The sequence below is a fragment of the Petaurus breviceps genome, unplaced genomic scaffold, assembly GCF_028583685.1.
Source record: "Petaurus breviceps papuanus isolate PSGF00001 unplaced genomic scaffold, PetGlider_PUasm1.0 90683, whole genome shotgun sequence".
Taxonomy (NCBI): domain Eukaryota; kingdom Metazoa; phylum Chordata; class Mammalia; order Diprotodontia; family Petauridae; genus Petaurus; species Petaurus breviceps.
The window spans coordinates 7,215,440-7,240,299 of NW_027187308.1; the positions used below are offsets into that span (position 1 = coordinate 7,215,440).

Sequence of the window (24,860 nt, forward strand, 5' to 3'; positions counted from 1 at the left end):
ATTGTGAATTCTCCATTTCTCATCTACCTTCCACAAAACCCCCAAACCCCAACTCAGCTCCAATCCCACCTTCTGCAAGAGATCTTTGTGGGTTTCTAATTATATTGAAATAATTATCAAAAAAAAATTAAAGTTCACAGAGAGCAGATTAAGAAGTTTTTCTGTAGTTGTTCAAAGATTTTGAATTCCAAATTTCCCCCCAAGACAGCATACAATCTGATATAGACTATATATATAATCATATTGAACATATTTTCATATTAGCCATGTTGTGAAAGAAGCATCAGAACAAAAGGAAAAAATCATGAGGAAGGAAAAAGGAGAGAGAGAAAATAGTATGCTTCAGTCTGCATCTGACTCCATACTTCTTTCTCTGGATGTAGATAGCATTTTCCATCATGAGTCTTTTGGAATTGTCTGCATTGCTAAGAAGAGCTGTTAGGCATCATATTTCAAGAAATTATTGAGGAAAACTTCCCTGATATTCTAGAACTAGAGGGTAAAATAAAAATGGAAAGAATCCACTGATTCTTTCAGATTTCAGAATCCTGAAAGAGATTCCAAAATGAAAACTCCCAGAAATATTATAGCCAAATTCCAAAACTCCCAGATCAAGGAGAAAATATTTCAAGAACCCAGGAAAAGAAGCGCCTAGGTGGCACAGTGAATACAGCACCGGCCCTGGAGTCAGGAAGACCTGAGTTCAAATCCGGCCTCAGACACTTAACTTACTAGCCATATGACCTTGGGCAAGTCATTTCACCCCAATTGCCTGGTCTTCCCCCTTCCAAAAAGCAAAAAAAAAAAAAAAAAAAAGGAGAACAATTCCCATTCTGGAAAACAATGTGAAACTATATCCAAAAGGTTATCAAATTGTGCATGCCCTTTGACCTTGAAATACCACTACTAAGTCTGTATCCCAAAGAGACCAAAGAAAAAGGAAAAGGACTTATACATGCAAAAATATTTATAGCAGCAGCTCTTTTTAGGCTGGCAAAGAATTGGAAATCAAGTAAATGCTCACCAATTGGAGAATGGCTGAACAAGTGTGGCATATTATTGTCATAGAGTGCAATTGTGCTATAAGAAATGACAACGGGGGTGGTTTCAGAAAAACATGACAAGACCTGTATGAACTGATGCAACGTGAAATGAGAAAACCTGAGACATCATTGTGCACAGTAACAGCAACATCTGTAAGGCAGCTGGTGGCTCAGGCCTGACTAGGCCTGAAGTCAGGAAGACCTGAGTCCACATGCAGCCTCAGACGCTTCCTAGCTGTGTGACCGTGCACAAGTCACTTAACCTCTGATTGCCTGACAAAAGGATACAGTGGATGCACCTGAAAAGGAAATAGAAAACTACTTCAGGATCTCTACCAAGAAACCCCATGGACAGTTGCTCCATGAGAGTCATGAAGAGTTGGATAAGAACTGATTGACTAAACAACATTAAAAACAGAATGTTGTAATAACAATCAACTGTGGACTTGGCCACTCTGATCAATACAACAATCCAAGACAGTTCCGAAAAACTCATGATGTAAAAAAGGCTATCCACCTCCAGAGAGAGAACTGATGAACTCTAAGTGCAAATTGAAATATAATTTTCTCACTTTATTTTTTTGTTTTTTTAATGTAGCTAACATGGAAATATGTTTTATGTGATTTCACATATCTTACTGATATCACATTGCTTGCCTTCTCTGTGGGCGGGGGAAGGGGTGGAATGGAGGGAGAGAATTGAAACTCACCATTTAAAAAGAAAAGAATGTTAAAAATAAATCTACATTTGTTTTGAAAATTGAAGAAACAAAATTTTTTAAAATGTTAATTACTTGAAAGATATTTTTTTAATTTCTTGAAAAAGAGAAAAGGCAAAGGCTCAGAAGGTACTGTCAGGGACTCAACTGTATGTTATCCCCTAATAATCCTCACTGCCTGGCCCTTTGATGCTTTCTGTGCCCTCAGGTACCTCAAAGCAAAAGAGCTTCTGAGGGGCACATATAACATAATACAGTGTCCAAAGGAAGGTCACTAGATCCCTGGATCCACAAAGCTCTGCTGTTGGGAGGGGATAGCATAATGAGGGTGGGGCAGTATACAGAAAATCTCTATATAAATTCCAGTTCTTCTATTAATTTGCAAAGTAACTCAGGACTACCCCAATTCACTTCTAGGGGCTTCAATTTCTTTAGTCCCCTAATGTGCAAAATGAATGGGGTTGCTTTTCTAAAAATTGTTAAGGAATAGAATCATCATACCATAAAAAGGGTTGGGGGGGGGTGGAGCCAAGATGGTGACATAGAAGCAGGAAATTCTGTGAGCTCCCCCAACAACAACCATAAAAAGGGCTGGGAACACTGTACAGCTGGACAATAAACAACAAAAAAGGGAGTTTGGAGCCAGTACTTCACATCACACGCTAGAATGAACTCTAATTGGGGGGAAAGGAATAACATATTTGTTAAAGTGAATAGAGAACTGACCTCTGAATCAGAAAAACCTAAATTCAAGTTCTGGTCTGCTGCTTTATTGGCTGTGTAACCCTCAGCAAGTCATGTAAGCGAGAAAGGAACCTCTTCAGTGTTCTAGGTAACTCTATAAGACAATAAATTGCAAAGTACCCATCTGTGTTGATAGAGGAAACTCCTCACCAGTAGCTACACCAATGAAATCACAGGGCCATTCAAAATAAATATACATGTACATGTATATGTATATATCATACCTACCTATATATGCAAATATATTCAAATAGATATCTACATAAATTATTCATATCAGTCTCAAATTATGAAAAGATATGCATTACCATCAAACAAGTACAGGAAATTACTGATGTTCATATCACTTTGTGGTATATGCTTACCACAAAGAGATCAAAGAAAGGAAAAGGTTTAATATGTGCAAAACGAATAGAGTAGTTCATTTTGGGGTACTAAAGAACAGGTTTTTGTTTTCTAGTTATTACGTTTTTAACAAAAGTTTTTTTCAATAAAATAAGGGGTTTGGTTAGATGACCATGAGGGTCTCTTGTAGACCTCATATTTGTGATCCTATGAAATTCCCCTATCCGACTCTCTTGTTCTTCCTCCATCCAACACATCTAACTTTTATAATCATCAGCAACAGGTTTCTAGCTCAATGTACTTTTGTAAACTACCTACACGTAGAACTGGGCAGCTAAGTGGCAGTGGACAGAGTGGTGGGCCTAGAGTCAAGAAGACTCGAGTTCAAATCCAGTCTCAGACACTTACTAGCTGTGCGACCCTGGGCAAGTCACTTAGCTTCCTGTTTGCCTCAGTGTCCTCATCTGTAAAATAAGCTGGAGAAGGAAATGGCAAACCACTCCAGTATCTGTGCTAAGAAAACCTCACATGGGCTCAGAAAGAGTCAGACATGACTGAACAACAACAGGTAGAAAGTTATGCCCTCATTAGGGTTATTAACAGCACCTGATGCCTCCCTGTCCCCACAGATCAACTACCTTCCCTCAAAGATGACGGTAACAATATCTTCTGTCTATGGCCTAGAGCCTCTTGCCCCTAGGGACAGGGAAACAACCAGTGCCTTAAAGGTCTCTCCACACATACTGCTTTGGCACTGCTACCTCTCCAACATATAAAGGTCCCTAAGACCTAGCTCAATGCATCCTGTTCTGCAATGACTTTTCTTTTGTCTAGTCTTCTATCCTGCCCTTCTCCTAAGGGCTATTTCAGTTATGCCCCCTTGTATTTTCAAGACACCACCAAAATGGGTGAACTTTTGACTCCCTTGTTACCTTCTTCTCTGTGGTCTCCGCCTGGATGTAGAAAGCATGCTTCCCCAAAGACTTCTCACCCCTAGACTAAAGTCTCTTGGCTCAACTTGCTCAGGGCCACGGTAAACGCTGGTTCTACTTTACTTCAGGTCCTCCTTTGAGTTCTGACATCTTGCAATTCCTCTCACCAGGTGACTCTGAAATTAGGTTCTTTTTTGTTACAGTAGAGCCTAGTGGAGAGGTAGGGAAGGAAGGAAATAGCCCAGAAAGTCGTCTTACATAGGTTCATTGCCCTAATATATAGTCAAGACGTACCCTGTGAATACCCTTTGATTCAGTAATACCACTACTAGGTCAGTATCCCAAAAAAAGATTAAAAAGGGGGGGAGGGAGTGGAAAAACCTATTTATATAAAAAATATTTATAGCAGATCTTTATGTAGGTGCAAAGAATTGTCAATTAAAGAGTGGCCATCAATTGGTGAATGGCTGAACAAGCTGTGATGTATGAATGGAATGGAATACTATTGTGCTATAAGAAATGACAAGCAGGTGGATTTAAGAAAGAGCCAGAAAGACTTGATATATGAACTGATACAAAGTGAAGTGAGCAAAACCAGGAGAAAATTGTACATGGTAACAACAACATTGTGTGATGATCAATTATGAATGACTTAGCTCTTCTCACAATACAAAGATCCAAGACAATTCCAAAGGACTCATGATGGAAAATGCTATCTCCAGAGAAAGAACTAATGGAGTCTGAATGCAGATCAAAGCATTCTATTTTTACTTTCTTTATTTTTCTCATGATTTTTTTTCTTTTGGTCTGTTTCTTCTTTCACAACATAACTAATATGAAATATGTTTTATATTATTGCACATATATAACCTATATCAAATTGCTTACCATCTTAGGGAGGAGGAAGGGAGGAAGGTAGAAAATTTGGAACTCAAAAAATTTTTTTCAATGAATGTTAAAATTGTTTTTACATGTGATTGGAAAAAATACTATTAAAAAAAGATGGGGATCCTGCTTCCTGTACTAACAAGCCAAATGAACAGGGCTACCTCACTGAAAACACAGGTACACACAGCCCTCACACAGCCACAGTTTGGGTGACTAAGGATCTCTGGTTCATTCATATGAGCCTAGCTTTAACTCTCTCTACCTTCTCTAGGGCTCCCTTTCATTGTCCCAAACACAGACTCACTAATGATGTTAGCCCAGAGAAATGACCAAGGTTGCCACAGATCATCAGGAGCCTAGTATTGCTGTCCCTAAGAACCTTGATATTGTTAGCTGACCCATATTTCCACTGGCTCGGTACTATCTCACCTTCTCAAGATCACCCCAACACATGAATTTTTCAGGACTGAATTCAACTCCCCTTTTATTCTTTTGGTTGGACATTCAGCCACACCAGCCTATCCATTCACTAGTCCATTTCAATTGCCTTCTAATTGGCCTACCTGCCACAAGTCTCTCCCCATTGTAGTCCACCCTCCATTCAGCTGCCAAAATGATTTTCCTAAAACATAGATCTGACCATGTCACTCCCCCCCCCCCCCCGGCCACCCTGATTCAATAAACTCCCCTGTTTTCCTATCATGCCTCAGAGTAAATATAAAATCCTCTTTGGGCCACTCAAAGCCCTTTATAACCTGTCCCACACACAGCCACCTCTCCAGTCTTCTTATACCTTGCTCATCACCACATAGTCTGAAATCCAGTGATAATAGCCTCCTTGCTGTTCCTCAAATAAAACACTCCTTCTCCAGATTGGGAATTTTCTCTGGCTAATTCAAGTCCCTGCTACAAGAAGCCTTAATGCTAGTGCCTTTGCTCTGAAATGATCTCCAATTTTATCCTTATTTTTACATAGTTGTTTGCATAGTCTCTCCAAACAGAGGATAGGGCTTGGTTTGTGCTTTGTTTTGTAGTCCCCAGTGCTTAGGACAGTGCCTGACACTTCCTAGGCTTGGAAGCTTGTTGCCCAACTGGCTGATATTAGATATTAGACCACATTGTCTGAGGGCAGAATGCTCTTGTCAATCTTGCAATTCTTCATTTAAACCTTTTTTGTTTTTTGCCTTTTGGAGGGCAATTGGGGTTAAGTAACTTGCCCAAGGTTACATGGCTAGTTTTTTTGTGTGTGTGGGTGGGTGTCAAGTGTCTGAGGCCAGAACCGAACTCGGGTCCTCCTGACTCCAGGGCCGGCGCTTTACTCACTGCGCCACCTAGCTTCCCCTAAACCTTTTTTTTTAATCTCCTCCCAATTCCAAATGGACATCATCTAGTGAAGCTCATTCACGTATACTCATTTACATAGGGCATACTATGGGATCTCCCCTCTCTACCATGGCTCACAGTCCAGAAGCCTCCACCCTCCAAACTCAATAGATACCCTCCCCTATGCCACCAAATGGTCTCCCTTCCTGACATATCCAACACTGAAGATGCAACATCCTACTTTAGACATAAGGCTCTGGAACACACCCCCTCCTCCTCTCCACCAAAGTATTTCCATCTTCTATCAGGGACATTGCCCAGTCAAGGGCAAATTCTCCCAATTTCCATACATTAAAGAGGAACCAACATCTAATCCAGATGTAGGGAACCTGTGGTCTTGAGACCACATAAGAGCCTCACTTGAGGACCAAGAGTGCCACATGTGGCCTCCAAGTCCCAGGTCCCCCACCCCTCTCTAATCTTATGTAAAAGTAGAAGACTTAGTCAAAAAGACAAACTGATACTGCCCAAGGAAGGCTAATGCCTCTTCCTCTTCTTGCCTCCAAAATGGGCAGGGATGGAATTATGGGCTCAGGCCACAGTAAGGGTTGGGTGGTAAGCATGACCTGGTATTCCTACATTCCTCCCAGGGCTTTCTTCCTATAGTTGTTCCACCAAGCTCTGCACCACAATTACAAAACCTTCTAAGGTCACATTCCCTTTGGAGAAGTCAAATTCATGTCATAGCAGGGTGTAACACCTTCTGATATAATCACTCCCAAGAGAACAGGAGTGGTCAAATATTCAAAAGGTATTGTCAAGAACATACCTATCTCTAAGTATAATCCTGAATGAAAAAAAAATGGAATTTTAGTGAACTGTCAGACTTTCAGGATTTTGTTTTAAAAAAAACTAAACTTAATAAAAGATTTGATTTACAAGAGCCAAGAGAAATATAAGGCACCTACCAAAGACTAATTATAAAGGACTCAATAAGGACAGACTGTTTACTTTTTATATATGTAAAATGTTAAATATATGTTTAAGATTATTATTAGTAATTGTAATTAGTAATAAAAAAGATTGGTGTAAACCTGAGTATAATATGACTATAAAAAGCAAAACTGTTTAGAAATAACTAAAAAGAGTAACTATCTTATACAAATGAGGTGGAGAGGAAGAACCAATACAAATGAATTAGATGGGGGGAGGGCTGTTAGGTCTGGAAACCTACTTTCACAGGAAATGGGTTCAAGAGGGAACAATACACATATATCTAAAAGAATATAAAAGTTTTATACATTCAGAAGAAATAAGTGATAAGGGAGAGGATAAGGGATGGATCTCTAGAGGGGAGGGTGAGGGAATAGGTTAAAGTTGGGGTATAGAAGGATGTTTAAATTAATGGAAATGGGAAGTCAACAGAGGGACTCTTGGAGAAGGGTAGATTAAGTAATAGGAGGGCAAGGCAGAGGGTAGAAATAAAGTAGAGGACAAAGATAAGAAGTGGAATTTGTTAGGGAAAATATATGTTTATGTATGTATATAGGTATATGTGTATGTGTGTGTATATATATATATACATATATATATCCATGATTAATTGTAGCCTGGAGTAGGAGGGAAGGGGGAAAAAAGAACAAAATAAAAATTGCACAATAGAAAACAAAAGAAAACTAACAAGGAAGCAAAAAATATGGACAGCTCTCAACCTAACACATTAGTATTTATTATACAGGCTTTCTTGACATGGAAATTTTTCGCTATACACAATCCTCTCTTATGTTCTGCTGTGCACTTGACATGCTTTTTTTCTTTTCTTATTTTGTATTTGTTTCAATATTTAAATTTATAATATGTTTCTTTTTCTTTTCTTGTGTATTTAAGTTTCAATATTTTTTTTAAAAAGAGAGAACATACCTTCCTGCTTGTTGTGGGTTTGTTTGTTTGTTATAAGGGAGGGTTTCACTAAGGTTAAAGAAATCATTGGGAAATAGTGCTATTTTTTTAAAAGATAATCAATAAAATATTGTAAAATAAATACAGCTGTCTCTGACTTTATTGTATAAGACAAAGTTATTACCTACAACATATGAGCCACATCCTCAGTCAGTGTATAGCACAGGCCAGTAAACAAGATTTGGTTATATACACACAGACACATGTGGGAAGTCATCCTGGGATCTAATCCAGCCAATGTCACAATATTATTCTTTCCAGGAAAAGGTCTTATCTAACTCTCTTACTTCCTAACCCCCTTCCTGAAACCTCAACTTAATGGCCAGTCTGAACTACAATGACTTCTGTTAGAGTCAGAATGGTATAATTACAAGAATGTTAGACTTGCAGAAATGAAAAAAGATAAATGTTGGAGGGGAATTGGAAAAATTAGGACACTAATGCACTGTTGGTGGAGTTGTGAGCTGATCCAGGCATTTTGTAGAACAATTTGGAATTAAGTCCAAACAGTTACAAAGCTGTTCATACCCTTTGACCCAGCAATACAACTACTAGTTCTGTATCACAAAGAGATTTTTTAAAGGCAGGGGGGGTGGGGAAGGAGGAAAGGACCTATTTATACAAAAATATTTATAATAGCTCTTTTCACAGTGGCAAAGAACTACAAGTTGAGGGGATACCCCCAATTGGGAAATGACTGAACCAGTTGTGGTATATGATTGTGATGTAATACTACTTTATAAGAAATGATGGGCAGTAGGATTTCAGAAAAACATGGAAAGACTTACACAAACTGATACAAGGTGAAATGAGCAGAACCAGGAGAACATTGTTCACAATTAACAGCAATATTGCACAATGAAGAACTGTGAATAACTTAGCTAATCTCATCAATACAATGATCCAAGACAATTTCAAAGGATTCATAATGAAAAATGTTATTCACCTCCAGAGAAAGAACTGATGGACTCTGAATGCAGATCAAAGCATACGATTTTTTCACTTTATTTTTAGTAGGTTGTTTGTTTTTTTTTTGTCTGTGTTTTCTTTCACAACATGACTAATATAGAAATATGTTTTGCATGATTGTACATGTATAACTGAGGGGGTGGTGGGACCTGAACCCCAAAAAGCCCTAAAACCATGTCTAAGTAACCCAGACCTCTTTCCCCCACCTCTGTGAGAAAATTCTTTCCTTGTTACAGGCACAGAGTTGACCCTGTAATCTCTTAGATAAAAGTTATCTCAGGGGTGAATGCCCCAAGAACTCTTTCTCTGATTCCTACCCAAGGATCCTGTCTCTGGTGTCTTCCCCAAGCAACCCTTCCATCTTGTGTCCTCAACAAAGTTATCTCTATTGACCCCCTCAGTTTTCCCATACATTCCAGCAGCAGCACCTAGACTGCTGACCACTCCCCAATCCTACCCCCAAATCACCTAATTAGCATATTTGGCATCCTTTCACTGTCCCTTTTTCCATATAAGCATTAGCATCACTCCTATCAGTTTGCAGATTCCCTTGGAACTTCTGCTTCCATTGGCATCACAATAAACTTTGCCACTTGACTGGAAGATGGTTTGAGGGTGTGAATTCATTCCAAGCAACTCTACCTTGTACCCTGAAATTGCTTACCATTTCACAAAAAGAGGAGGGGTGAGAAGGGAGAGAATTTGGAGCTCAAAAAAATTTTTAATGAATGTTAAAAATTGTTTTTACATATAATTGGTAAAAGAAAAAAAGAATATATGTTTATATACATATATATTACCCCCCCCCCAAAAAAAAAAAAAGATGTTAGACTTGGAGTCAGGAGAAACCTAGACATGTATTCTGGCTCTGACACTTAGAAGGTATGTGACCCTGGGCAAGTCAAACAATTTATCTTAGCCTCCATTTTCTCACCCATAAAATGGGGCTGACCTATAGTACACAAACTTCCCCATAGACATGTAGTGAGGAAATTGCTTTGCAAACCTTAAAGTGATCTATAAATGCAAACTATTATTATTGTCCATGACTTTTGAAAGCATGAAAATCTCATTAAAGTTATGACAGCTATTCAGATTTCCTTTTTCTTGTTTCTACAAGACTTCTTATGAGTCAACTCTATCTTCCAAGTTTACCATATCCACTAAAATAAACTGCCATCATCTGCCTAGGTGGTATTTAAAGCAACACACAAGTCTTAATTACAGCCCACCAACCAGGTGAGGTAAAAACCAGCATGGCTCTCCAACAATGGGGCTCTAAACAAACACTTTGAGGGGTACCGTACACCCCAGGGAGGGAGCGCTCAATAACTGTTAGACATATTTCTGTTTTCATAAATATCAATTTCATCCCAAAGCAGTGATTCTTCAAAATCAGTTTGTGACACCCACTTCACCCCTTTGATGGCTTCCCATCACTGTCTTTCAAACTGCTCCTCATTCCCTAAGACATTGTTGTGGGGAGGGGGAAGGGTTAGGCTGATAGGCAGAGGAATAATGCCTCTGGATTTAAATTTACAACTAGATCAGGAACTCCAATCCAAAAGTGGGGATGGAGAGGGAGAGAGGGGGGGAAGGAGGGAGGGGGAGAGAGAGAGAGAGAGAGAGAGAGAGAGAGAGAGAGAGAAACATTCTTCTTCTGAATCCTGTGAAATTTCTTGTTTTTATAAAGCCCTAGAGAAGGCTACTCATAAAAGTGTAGTCAAATAGAGAGGGGAATCAAGTGGTAGAAGGGTGAAGGTATTAAAGAGTGATAATGAAGCGAAGGGACAAAAATTAAAGAGAAAACTACAAGGCTTAATTAATGTATTGTCTCACATTCACTAGTAAACCTAACTCCCAGCAGTACCAAAGAGAACCCTGCATTTGTATATATCCAGACAGAATAGCAGTTCTTAACATTTTGGGTCCGCTTGCCCTACCCAACACTAAAAACCACTTAATTCATCCATCAGGATTAATGGAAACATTGGTCTAAATTTAAAGGAGACATCTATGAGTTGTAAATATTACTGACCTTGTGACACCAAATCAATACCACCAACCCAAGAGCTCAAGCAGTTCAGATCAAAGCCCGGTACACACAAGATTCCCCCATGTAAACACAACAAAGGAATGCACAGACACACTTAGCCTCCAAAACTGGAATATCCTTTGCCCCAACAGGCATAGTCATCTTCACTGGAAGTATCCACCCATCTTTCAAGCGAAGTTCATCCCTATGCTAATTTTGAACTCTGTGGCAACACAGAAGACACGCCCTTGCCCCAAACCTGTCAGCATCCTGCCAGATGATTTCTCCTGGCCACTTCTCTGTTGGGAAACTTATGGCTTTGTTGTGCACACTAAAGGCCTTAACATGAACCCGATTTTTTTCCTAGGATGATAGGAATACGTGGGGTCCACCATGCTTGACCTGTTATTAAGTATTCATAGCCTATAGATTTAAAACTAGAAGAGACCTCAGAAATCAACCCTTGCTTTCAGTTTACAAATTTGGAAACTGAGCCCTAGGTAGATTGAGTGATTTCCCAAAATTCATACAAGTGGCAAGTAAGAGGCTAGAATTTGAACTTAGGAATAGAGGGATGGTGAGCCTTCACCTGAAGGAGAAGCAACCACATTCAAGATCATTCTCAGTCAAGCTGACACATCTAGTCAAACAAAATAATACAGAAGTCAGTGGAAGGCAGTCACCATGTTCTCTACATTTAAATATTACTTATGTAATAAGTAATTGAAATGTCATTGAAGATAGATATGGCAATAAACTGAGTATGGTCATGGGGCAGACTGTGATGCTGTAGCAAAAGGAAAAAGAATTTCCTGCCCCTTTCCTGGGTACCCAGTTTTCAGCTCCCCTAAAATATTCTCTTTGATAACTCATGGGAGTATTGAAAATAAGGTGCTTTGGGGTGGCGAGGTGGTGCAGTGAATAGAGCACCAGCCCTGGAGTCAGGAGGACCTGAGTTCAAATTTGACCTCAGACACTTAAACTAGCTGTGTGACCTTGGACAAGTCACTTAACCCCAATTGTCCTGCCCTCCCCCTTCCAAAAAAAAAAGCAAAAAAATATATGTACATTCTCTTTTTCATAGTTTCTTCTCTATTTCTGAAATGACAGGCTTTCTAAATGTTCCAAATTGTTTCATACTTCGCAATTTATTGCATAGTGCCTTTTATTCCAAAAGTCCAAAGAGCTACTGGAATATTTCCTTTGGGACCACAGTTTTCTCCTCTAGAAAATTAAAGGATTTGATGAGATGACCTCTAAGACCTCTTCTGGCTCTAAATGCTATGACTCTATGATCTGGATTCACAACAACCACAGAAGGCCATGGTAAAATAGCCCATCTTAGAGGCAACCAAGCTAAGGCATTCAAAAGTGAGTCTTCCAAAACAAACTGAACATGAACACTAGCAGGCTTAATTCATTAAAATTTCACCCCAAAAAAAAGCAACATTTTGTGAAAATAGTCCATGCATGAGTGTTTTTATGAGATTAGAGGCAGGGACGCTAGTTTGTGTTCCCAGACTAAAGATAATGCATAGCTCCTCCTCCCAAGCCCTCCCTCACCTACTACCCCCAGGTCCCATCCAGGATGGTATATATGAGGTTCCAGGGAAAGTAGTTAAGCTGCAGTGTCTGAAAACCAGGAGATATAATGACTCAGAAGCCAAAAATGAGCAATAAAGCAGACCAGGGATGGTAACCAATGGTATGCAGGCAAAGGAGCCATATGAGATCATTCCAAGTCACATTCACATTTCTAATCCACAAAATGATAGAGAAGAAACACACGTCCAGATCAATTTGAAACAATAGTAATATTCTCTACAGGAAATGTCACTGAACCAGAAAGAAGATGTGGGAAGCATGTTTTCATCCTGATCTTACTAGAGATGAGAAGGTAAGTTTGGAACAGGTTCCATACTTCGAGTTCTTATTCCAATGACTTCCATTTATGCCCTAATTTTACACAAATTCCAATCATGCTTTATTTGCTTTTTCTCAGCAGAGACCCTTACCTCATATTTCACAGAAAAAAAAAATTTGAAGTAATTCACCATGAATGCCCTCCTCTCCCCTTTTCACCTCCTTTCATTCAAGTGCTTTCTGCCACTCTCTCCTCCTTCAACCCTCTCACATGATAAGGTGGCATCACTCTTTCCAAAGCTAACCTCTCTTCTTGTTCAAGTGATCCCATTCCATCCCATCTCCCCCAACAGATTGCTTCCTCTGTTATCCCTACTCTTTCTCTTATTTTCAATCTCTCTCTGTCTACTGGCTCATTTCCTACTACCTACAAACATGCCAATGGCTATCCCATCCTGAGGGGAAAAAATTCTCACTTGATCCTTCCATCCCTGCTATCATCCTGTCTTTTTTCTACCCCTTTTCTGCTAAACTCCTCATAAAGGCTGTCTATAATAGGTGCCTCCACTGTCTTTCTTCTCACTCTCTTCTTAACCCCTTATAATCTGACCTTTCGCCTTATCATTCCACCAAAACTGCTCTCTCCAAAGTTACTAATGATCTCTTAGTTGTCAAACCCAATGACCTTTCCTCAATCCTCATTCTCTTTGACCTTTCTGTAGCCTCTGACACTGATGACCACCCTCACTTCCTGGATACTCTCCTTTCTCCAAGTTTCTGGGACACCACTCTCCTGGCTTTCCTCCTACCTGACCACTCCTTCTTTGTCTCCTTTGATGGATCCTCCCCAGATCACACCTTCTAACCACAGGTGTCCTTCAAGGCTCTGTCCTGGGTCCTCTTCTCATCTCCCTCTATACTATTCCACATGGCAATCTCATCAGCTCCCATGGATTTAGTTACCACCTCTATGATAACGATTCTTAAATATACCTTTCTTGGGGCAGCTGGGTGGCACAAGGAATAGAGCACCAGTCCTGGAGTCAGGAGGACCTGAGTTCGAATTCAGATACTTGACACTTACTAGCTGGGTGACCTTGGGCAAGTCATTTAACCACAATTGCCTTGCCTTCCTCAGTCCAAAAAACAAATATCTCTCTTGCCCCAATCTCTTGGCTGACCTCCAAATTCGCATCTCCAACTACCTTTCAGAAATCTCAAATTGGGGTCTAGTAGACATCTTAAACTCAATACATCCAAAACAGAATTCATTATCTTTCCTCCTAAACCCTCCCTGTTTCCTACCTTCCTTGTTACTATAAAGGACAACATCAATCTCCTAGTCCCACAGATTCACAACCTAGGAGCCATCACTATCCCGCCAATTCCTCACTATCTCCCCTCCCCCCCCATATCCAATCTGTTGCCAAGGCCTACTGATTTCACCTTTGCTAAATCTCTTGAATACACCCATTCTGTCCTGTGACATTGCCCCCACTCTCTTGATGACCTTTATCACCTTAAGCCCTGCAATAGCCTGCTGGTGGGTCTACCTGTCTCAAGACTCTCTTCATTCCAATCCAACCTCCACTGATCCACTAAAGTGATGTTCCTAAAACTCAGATCTGATCATGTCACCCCCTCTACTCACTAAACTCCAGTGGCTTCTTACTTCCTCTAGGAGCAAATATAAAATTGTCTGTCTAGTGTTCAAAGCCCTTTATAACCTAACCCCTTCTGACCTCTCCAGTCTTCTTGCAATTTACTCCCTGACAAATGCTCTTCAATTCAGTGACAGAGGACTCCTAGCAGTACCACGAACAAGACACACCATCTCTCATCTCCAGAAATTCTCTCTGGCTGTCTTTCATGCCTGAAATGCTCTCTTTCCTCTTCTCTGCCTACTGACCTCCTGGCTTCCTTTAAGTCCCAATTAAAAATCCGCTGTCTCCTGGAAGCTTTCTCCAACCCCTAAGTCGGTGCTTTTCCCTTTTTAGATTATTTCTTACTTATCCTGTATATAGTTTGCTTCGTATATATTTGTCTGCATGTCGTCTGCCCCATTAGATTAGAAGCTCCTTGAGGACAGGGCTGTCTTTTGCCTCTTTTTGAAACCCCAGTGCTTAGCACAGTGGCTGGCAATAGTAGGAGCTTAATAAATGTTTACTCAATTACTGAATTGACCTTAACAGTCTGGGGAGGAGGTATCATTTCATTTCTGATCCTGTCTCCACCATAGAGGTGAGAAAGCTGATGTACAGCACTATTAAGTCAGTGTTGTTTTTTTTTTTTTTAAGGAGGTTACACTCTGTTGGTAAAAGGGAAATACATAAATGAAACAAAAGAATTACAAAATAACAATTTAATATATGAACTGAAAATAAAGCAACAACTAAATAGATGTGCTGCCGATTCGAGAAATTGGAAGAGTGTCCAGTGTCAAGCCAGGTCAGTCATTCTACTCCCTAACACAGTGACCTACACCAGTCATGCAAGAAAAGCCTGCTGCTGCTGATTACAGCAGGCACCCAATAAATGCTTGCTTCTGATTACAGCAGGCACCCAATAAATTCTTGCTGCTGGTTATAGCAGGCACCCAATAAATGCTTGCTGCTGATTACAGCAGGCACCCAATAAACATTTGCTGCTGATTATAGCAGGCACCCAATAAATCCTTACTACTGGTTATAGCAGATACCTAGTAAACTCTTGCTGCTATGGATTATATCATTCAAGTCCTAAGATCCATTCTGGGTCCTAAATGATCCCTATTAGTACGCTTTTCTATACTATACCACTTTCTGCTTCCTTCTCTCCACCAAGACTGAATGAAGATAAAGCACCAATTTCTCAGGTTAGCATGTGAGTGTCTCCACAATCTGGCTCCCATCTATTTTTCCAATGTTGTTTCATGTTATTCCCCAAAATATACTATCCGTTATGTAGTCAAACTAGTTTACTAGAAGTTCTCTGTTCAAAGTATTTTATTCTGTCTCTGAAGTACTTCGTACAGTTGTTCTCAGATCTGAAATGTGCTCTCTCCTAACCTACACTTCTTGAAATCCCTACCTTTCTCTAAAACACAGCTTCCTTCCAGACCACCTCCTCCCCATGGTCTCTCATGATCTCTTCAGCCTTCTGGTATTTGAATAAATTGTTAGTTTCTGTCTTCCATGTAGAGAGTCTATTACACTTTGTGATTCACAATTACACCAGCATATTCATAACTGCCATGGGCGCTGTGAATATCACATTGGCATTATAAGTTGTTATGGTTCTCTTCCTCTATTTAACATATTTTGTATTTACTTATCACCATACATGTATTCAACCAACCAATTGATCAACAATTATTAAGCACTTACTATGTGCCAGGCCATGTGCTAAGTGCCAGAGATACAAAGGATATCAAAAACAAATCCCCTCCCTCAAGAAGTTTATATTTTAATGGGGAAGATAACATGTAAATGAGTAGGTATATTCAAGATACATACAGAGTAGATGAAAGATAATTTTAGAAGGGAAGGCTGCGGCAATCAGGGGAAACCAAGAAAAATCTCCTATAGAATGTGGCATTTGAACTGAGATTTGAAAGAAGCCAGAAGGCTGGAATAACGGACTATTTCATTTTAACCAAGTATGGTACCCTCAATAGAAATGCTTGTTGAATTAGAACTGGAAAAATCTAACCTTTGCCCTAGAGTCTGAAGAGTAATGAAATCTTGTCAACTCTAAAGTGCTATGTCAACGTGAGTTTTCGTTACCATCATTATGTCATGTTGGGGGGAAGGATAGAAGCAGAAATGTAGGAAAAGGAGGCGATGATGACCTTAGTGCCAGGATACTGTGTCTAGTGATCAGACAGTGTAAGAATTTATCCAGCTTGTTCTGTGGAGGCCATCTGGCCCTAATCAGAGTCAGAAGAGTTGACCAGGTTGGTCTAGTCCAGGAGAGGGGAACCTGAGGCCTCGAGGCCATATGCGGCCTTCTAGGTTCTTGGGTGCGACCTTTCAACTGAGTCCAAGTTTTACAGAAGAAATTGTTTTATTAAGAGGATTTATTCTGTGAAGTTTGGATTCAGTCAAAGGGCTGTACTTGAGGACTTAGAGGACCACGTGTGGCTAGTCCATAGAACCATAGGATGTCAGAGCTAAAAAGAGAGAGAGAGAGAGAGAGAGAGAGAGAGAGAGAGAGAGAGAGAGAGAGAGAGAGAGAGAGAGAGAGAGAGAGACTTTAGAGATCATCTAGTCCTACCCCTTAACTGACCAAATATTAAATAACCACTTTTTATTTCCCCAGTGGTCGGCTATGTAATAGAGAGCTAAGGGGGCATAATTGCTTCATATCTCTCATAATCCAGGAGAGGTCACAAAAAGGCAGCAAGAGACGGATGAAAAGGGGGCAGCTAGGTGGTGCAGTGAATAAAGCACCGGCCCCGGAGTCAGGAGGACCCAAGTTCGGTTCCAACCTCAGACACTTAATACCCACACAAAAGAACTAGCCATGTAACCTTGGACAAGTTACTTAACCCCAATTGCCCTCCAAAAGGCAAAAAGAGAGAGAGAGAGAGAGAGAGAGAGAGAGAGAGAGAGAGACAGAGAGAGAGACAGAGAGAGAGAGACAGAGAGACAGAGAGACAGAGAGACAGAGACAGAGACAGACAGAGACAGAGAGAGACAGAGACAGAGAGAGACAGAGAGAGACAGAGAGACAGAGAGAGAGAGAGAGAGAGAGAGAGAGAGAGAGAGAGAGAGAGATGGATGAAAAGGATGGCAAAATGGAGGAATTAGAAAATGACAATCAACACTTCCTCTGACAACATGGACTTTGTCTAGAACAAGAAATTAATTGTAGAGACAGTTACAGAAAAGAGATTTTTGGGAAGAGGTCACTAGGAAGTCTACATCTTCAATATTGTCCTCAATAACTGATGCCTGAGGAGTCATGCCTTCTTGTCAAATGAAAATAATCTCCAAGTCATTCACTGCCCAAAGCCATTCTTTGAAGGGTTGCATTGGATTATATAGATTGACTGCCTTCTTTAACCCTAAAAAAATAATGGAATAATAAAAGTAATGCCAACATCAACAAATCACACCCCACAAATTAGCAGAGGTAATAGTAAATGGGAAAGGTCAATGCTAGAGAGGCTGTAGGAAGTCAATCAAACTAATTAACCATTGGCAGAGCTCTGAATTAATCCAACTATTTTAGATGATTTTTGGAATTATGGAAGAAAAGTAGCTACATTGAGGTACCACTTCACATCCATCATATTGGCAAAGTTGACAAAAAAAGGAAAATGACAAATACTAGAAAGGATTTGGGGGGAAAGATGTACTGATACACTATAGGTGGAACTAATAAGTGATCCATCCATTATGGGAAGAAATTGGGTACTATGCCCAAAAAACTGTTAATGTGTGAAGACCCCTTGATCCAGTGATATCACTACTAGGTCCATTCTCCAAAGAGATCAAAGAAAGAGGATCCAGGAACACAGGAATATTTATAGTAGCTCTTTTCATGGTGGCAAAGACTTGGAAACTGAAGGGGTGCTCATCAATTGGGGGAAGAGTTAAACAAGTTACGGTATATAAATGTGATGAAACACTATCATGCTATAAGAAGTGATGAAGGGGATGGTTTCAGAGAAACCTGAGAAGACTTGTATGAATTGATACAGAGTGAAGTGAGCAGAAACAGGAGAACAATTTATACAAGAGGAACAAATACTGTAAAGACAAATAACTGACAGACTTGAGAACTCTGATCAACACAATGACCAATCATAATTCCAGAGAACTTAAAATGAAATGTGCTGTCCACCTCCAAAGAGACGTGATGGATTCAAAGTGCATATTGAGGCATATTTTTCTTTCACATGACTAATTTAGGAATTTGTTTTTATTGCCTATACACATTTGTAATAAAGTTTCTTCTTGCTTTCTCAACGGAAGGGAAGAGGATGGGAGATATCCAGCCATTTCCCATTTGATAGGCATCTCCTCAGTTTTCAAGTCTGCCACCATGAAAAGAATTGCTATAAATCTTTTTCTATATATAGACCCTTTTCCTCTTTCTTTGTTCTCTTTGAGATATAAATCTAGTAGTGATATCTCTTGGGGAAAGTGTGAGAAAAAAATTCAGAACTAAAAATAAAACAAAATTGTATTTTTTTTTGAAGTAATTATACTGTTCATTCTCATTGACCCAGTGATCCCACTATTGGACTCACTCTGCCTGGAACAAACAAAAGGATAAGAAATATTTCTGAGGCAAAAACAAGTGCTTAGTCACTCCTCAAGCCCCACTGACTTTGGTTGCCTCCTCTAGACATTGGGGATAATGATGCCTGCACTGCCTATCTAAAAGTATTGTCGTTGTAAGGAAAATATTTTATAACCATTAAAATATCCCATAAATAGAAGTTACCACTACTCTTCCCAGACCTGTCCTCTCTGCCACTGAGCCTGGAATGCCTCTCACAATGACCTCACAAGAGCTGAGCTCTACAAAGAGGTAAAGAAAGATCAAAGTTGGGGCAACGACAGGGCCCCTCCTAAAAGCCAGCTTATAAACTAGGCAAGACTTAGCCAGAAACATTGACCCCACATCTCTCAACTGACTCTAAAAAACCTTTTTTCCTCTACTGCCCTCCATTTCCCATACCCAAAATTACAAGTGCATTTTTTAGAAAATTATTCATTTTCTTTTAAATTAACATAATCAATACCTTTACAAGAGAAAGAGCTCTGGCTCTATAGTTAGAGGAACTGAGTTCAAATCCTGCCCTGGAAAGTGACCTAAGTGACATAATCTTCATGGTCTTCAGTTTCCTTATATGTAGAATAAGAGAGTTGGACTAGATGATGTCTGAGATTCCTTTCACCTATGGCTCTATAATACTCTGATTTCTTCTAAGCTATAACTGTTAATATCAATTTTCATTATGATAAGTTTGATAGCTTACTCATTTTTTCAAACATATTACTAAATAAAATACACAAAATACCTAAATACCTCTCTGTTATAAATTGTTCTTTCCCACCCTCTTATCCATCCACTAGTTTTGACTTTTAAAGTCCCCCATTTAACACTCTGGCTTTCAATATCATATAGAGAGAGAGAACAAAACCCTTTTCAATGTGGCCAAGAGAAATGTCTCCACTGTCTAATCCTATAAGGGTTGTTGCTCAGTCATATTCAACTCTTCATGATCTCATTTAGGGCTTTCTTGGCAAAGATACTGGAGTGGTTTGCCATTTCCTTAACCAGCTCACTTTATAGATGAGGAAACTGAGGCAAACAGGATTAAGTGACTTGCCCAGGGTCATACAGCTACTAAGTGTCTGGGGTCAGATTTTAACTCAGGAAGATCAGTCTTCCTGAGTCCAGGCCCAGCACTGTGCCACCTACCTGCCCAATACTTTGGGGAAGAGAAGTCAAATTCTCACATTCATATAAGTTTCAATGCATAAATTTGTGACACCCCAGCTTCTATTGGCATAATTAATTCTTCCAGACCATTAAAAGGGAGTAAAAGTACTAGCCTTAACACCACACTTCCTACAAGAAAATTACTCAGAACTGAGAATAACCTTGTTATCTCATCTCATACTATAATGGGAATCCCATGTATATACTAAGAGAAGACTTTTCTATCTAATTCATTCACTTATTGTAGTTATGACCTCCCCCCCAAGTAGCATTTTCTTAATATTAGAAGTGGAGTCAAATCTGAATACTGGTATGAAGTCACTCAGTGTTATAATAAGACATAACCATTGCCTTGAGAGTGAAATCATGCTTGGCTGTAAGCATTTTGATAACCATGAACACTGGTTTCTATATAATTGCTGGGTTTCTGGTGCTCTCCCTATTCCCTCCTACCCTCTACTACTTTGTATCTATGGAAGAAAAGTAGCTACACTAAGATACCACCATCATACAGACAAAACTGACAAAAATGAAAAATGACAAATACTAGAGGGGCTGGGGGGGAAAAGGCATATCAATACACTGTTGGTAGAGATATGGATATATACACATATTTTTCCCTCACTCATTAGAGTGTAAAAGTATAAAGTGAGCTCCTTGAGGGCAGGGACTGTTTGTGTCTTATTATATGTCTAATTATAATTTTTGTCTTATTAGTGCCTTGAGCATAAAAGATGCTTAATTTATTGAGTGAATGGATAGAACAGAGAAAAATGCAGATTTATTGCAAGAAGACCTGTATTTGAATGATTTTACCCAAATAATTTCAATCCTCTGGGTCTCAGTTTCCTCATATGTAACATGTAATATGTAACAGTATATTAATGTGCCTTTTCAACCCACAGCCCCTCCAGCATAGAGGGGGAGGACAGGAGGTAGGGGGTTGGTCTAGGTGATCTCTTGGGTCCCTTCAAGTTTTAAATCTATAATCCTATAAACCAAAAATAAGTAGACACATTGCTCATTTTCTTGTCTCCCCAAAGGGCTCGACTTGGTTCCTCAATATTACTTTTTGGTCAGAACAGTGAAGTCGATCAAGTTAATAAGTATAGCAGATAACCATGTTGTTTACTAAACAGTATCACACAGAATGGTCTCTATCTGGGTGGCTAGGTGGCACAGTGAATAAAGCACCCTCCCTGGAGTCAGGAGAACCTGAGTTCAAATCCAGCCTCAGACACGTAACATTTACTAGCCATGTGACCTTGGGCAAGTCATTTAACCCCAATTGCTCTGCCTTCTCCTCTCCAAAAAAAGCAAAAAAAAAAAAAAAAAAGAATTGTCTATAACTCAAGCACCTGAGTCTGAGAAGTGATGGTGATAGAGAGGATGATGGGGGAAGCTTCTTATCTCCATCAGCTTCTGTGCACAAGAAGTCTTGGCATAAGCTCAAAGTGCTAAAGCAGAGAGAAAGTTACCTAAACAAATGTGTTTACATGCTTAGTACACCATTCATACTTAGTTAAAATAACCATTAATGCTGTTGTTGCCCACAAAATGAGTCGGTGTAGATTACTTTCTCTCCAGTTCTGACCTCTCTTCTGAACTACAGATCCACATCTGGCACTGACAAAAGAGAACTGGATTTAGAAATTGGAAACCTAGATTTAGACAGAGGATGACTTCTAGTCCAGCTCTAAAATCTACAAACCTCTCATCTCCAATTGCCTATAGGACAGGACCCCTGGAATGCCCCAGTACCTCAAGCTCAGCAACGTCTCCAGAATAATCTCACTATCTTTTCCCCTGAACCTAATACTCCTGATTTCATGATTTTTCCTGTCCATGGCACCAGTATTTGCCATCTCCAATGTTTCAGACCTTGGAGAGGGGGTGGTGACTTTGACTCTTCCTTTCCCTTCTTTCTGCCTCACCTCACATAGCCAATCAGTTACCAAGTCCCACAGGTTCGACTTCTCACATCCATCTCTGATCTGTTACCACTGCCTCACCTTAGCTCAGGGTCTCATTACTACCTGGCTGGCCTATTCCAATAACCTCTTAGCAAGTCTTACCATCTCTGCTCTCTTCCCCTCCAATCCATCCTTCAAACCACTTCCAAGGGGCAGCTAGGTGGCACAGTGAAAAGAGCACCAGTCCTGAAGTCAGGAGGACCTGAATTCAAATTCAGCCTCAGCCACTTGACACTTACTAACTGTGTGACCTTAGGCAAGTCACTTAACCCCAATTGCCTTGCCTTCACCCCTCCAAAAAAATAAAAAAACACTTCCAAATTATTCTTCCTTATTCATTGAGAGGAATGCACAGTGGATAGAGAGATGGGACTGGAGTCAGAAGATCTGAGTTCAAACATGACCTCACATACTTACTAGCTATGATACCTTGTTCAATTCATTTAACCTCTGTTCACCTCAGTTTCCTCATCTGTAAAGGGAGGTAACAATAGCACTCACTTTCCAAGGAGTTTTCAAGGATCAAATGAGAATATTTGCAAAGAGCTTAGGCACAGTGCTTAGAACATAGTAGGTACTATAAAAAAATACTAGCTATTAAAATTATTATAACTATCCCCCTTTTCACATATTCATCTGTTCAAAACTCTTCATTGGCTCTCTATGATTTGCTAAATACAAATTCCTATATCTGACCTTCAGGGCTCTCCACAATCTGGCACCACAGTACCTGCCCCATCTTGTCTCATATTACCACCTTCCACTGACCCTATGCTCCAGTCCAAATGGGTTTCTAATACTGTAATTCAAAGCTGGATATGCTATTTGCTTTTGCTAATTAACTCTCATGAATGATTGATGAGAAGTAGGGAGGTTTGGAGGAAGGGAGCTTCTTGAGCTATAGCTAAAAAAGATATAAGAGAATTCAAAATATAAACTGATTTTAAATGAAACTGTATATTTTAAAGAATTCAAATGATGTTATATTTTAAAGTAACTAAAACAAGTAAAGTTAAAAGTAACATTAAACCAATATGTGAACCTTTCAAACAGAGCTAAGATGAGCTATTTCTTTACCATCACTCCATCAAGTTCTAGCTATGTGACTTTATCCAAGTTACTGGGCTTCACATTCCTCGTGTATCACATGTGGGGAGGGCAGAAGGAAGAACGATGGGCTATTGAACCACTAGATTATCTCCAAGGTCCCTTCCAAGACTGGTATTTTGGGAACTGCTTACACAAAGTACACAGGGCAACTTGTCTTGAAAACAGGTCACTAGGTGGAGTTTCCAGGTACTAGCAAAAAGTACCTTGGTCTGACTCAGTGCCCAGCCTCTCCTTTCCAACCCTGCCCAACTGGGGATGGAAAGGAGGGAAAACAAACAAATAATCAAAATAGAAAGTAGAAGGTCTCTGCAGCCCAAGCAAGGGAGGGATGGTTTTGATATCGAAATGACAGTGACTGTTGAGGAGGGATTATGAATGATATCTCTTCTTTGAATTACATCATTGATGACCACCTCAGTTGCTTCACCCTTTCCCATCTACTTTTTGGGGGGCTAGGTGGGGGAAGATAACAAAAATATACATGTTCTCATGATATAGAAATTCCCTCCCACTCCATTTACACTTAGGAATTACAGATCAGACTTCTTAGCCTACTAAATAAAAAATATCCCAAATAAGAAACAAAATATTATAGGCAGAAAAAAAGCTATGATTCTAGGTATCTTAAAGAGGGCAGGCCTAAGTTTGTTCAAATCATCCAACTATTTCCTAAAATACCTTCCTAAATATTTGAATATTAATTATGCACAATCATAAGTATTCACAAGTCAAGTTTAATCATTATTCTTACAACATCCTATATTTAAATTACCTTTAAAAGGATATTGATAAATAACATGCACTTTCTTCTGTTAAACATGAAGATATATTTAAAATAGCAACATTTGCAAGGGAGGGGAAATCTTCAGGCTGTATCTACACTGAAAAGTAGGGGAAAATAACAGCAATTATTTAAAAGATTAAGGTTTAAAGTACTTTAATCTGAAACATCCAGATAATTTAAGGAAAATTTTTATCTATCTTGCTATTTATATAATTGCCTCAATCCTCCAAAAGGAAATACATCAATGAGTCAGTCAACAAGCATTTACCAAACTTTTTCTATGTGACAGGCACAGTGCTAAGCGCTGGGAATTACAGCCTGAAAAGAAGAGGACAGCAGAGGTATAATTAAATGGACATGCTTCGTTCTCTGTCAAAAAAAAAAAAAATACGGTATATTCAACTTCAGAGTTAGGGGTGATTTAGTGCAAAATACTAATTAAACGTCTGCCTTTCTTCCCAATATGGGAAAAAAAAAAACCGTGTAGGTTAGAGGTGGGGAGGGGGACAGGGAAAGGATATTAGCAAATAAGAAGAGACCGACGGAAGGGGGAAAGAGTTTGTGCACTTTCTGGCACAAAGCAGTGTTTTTCTCCCCTTCATCAACCAGGGAAAGCGCTAGTGAGAACATAGCGGCCACTACTCACAACTAAAATTTAGCATTAGAAGTACCATACCCAAAGCACGCACACACACACACACACACACACACACACACACACACACACACACAC

General features: G+C 39.6%; 1 protein-coding gene across 3 annotated transcripts in view; it reads right to left on the bottom strand.

Annotated features, from left to right (window-relative positions):
* The window catches only part of TMEM45A (transmembrane protein 45A), a 93,445-nt gene that overhangs the window by 68,092 nt on the left and 493 nt on the right, over nt 1–24,860 (bottom strand). Inside the window, exon 1 of one of the 3 annotated variants that reach the window (XM_069065349.1) lies at nt 10,961–11,116. The exons of the other annotated variants lie outside the window; for them this stretch is intronic. The gene's annotated coding sequence lies outside the window, so the exon portion shown is untranslated. Of the gene's footprint in view, nt 1–10,960; nt 11,117–24,860 lie in introns of those variants that run through there. 3 annotated transcript variants of the gene reach the window in all.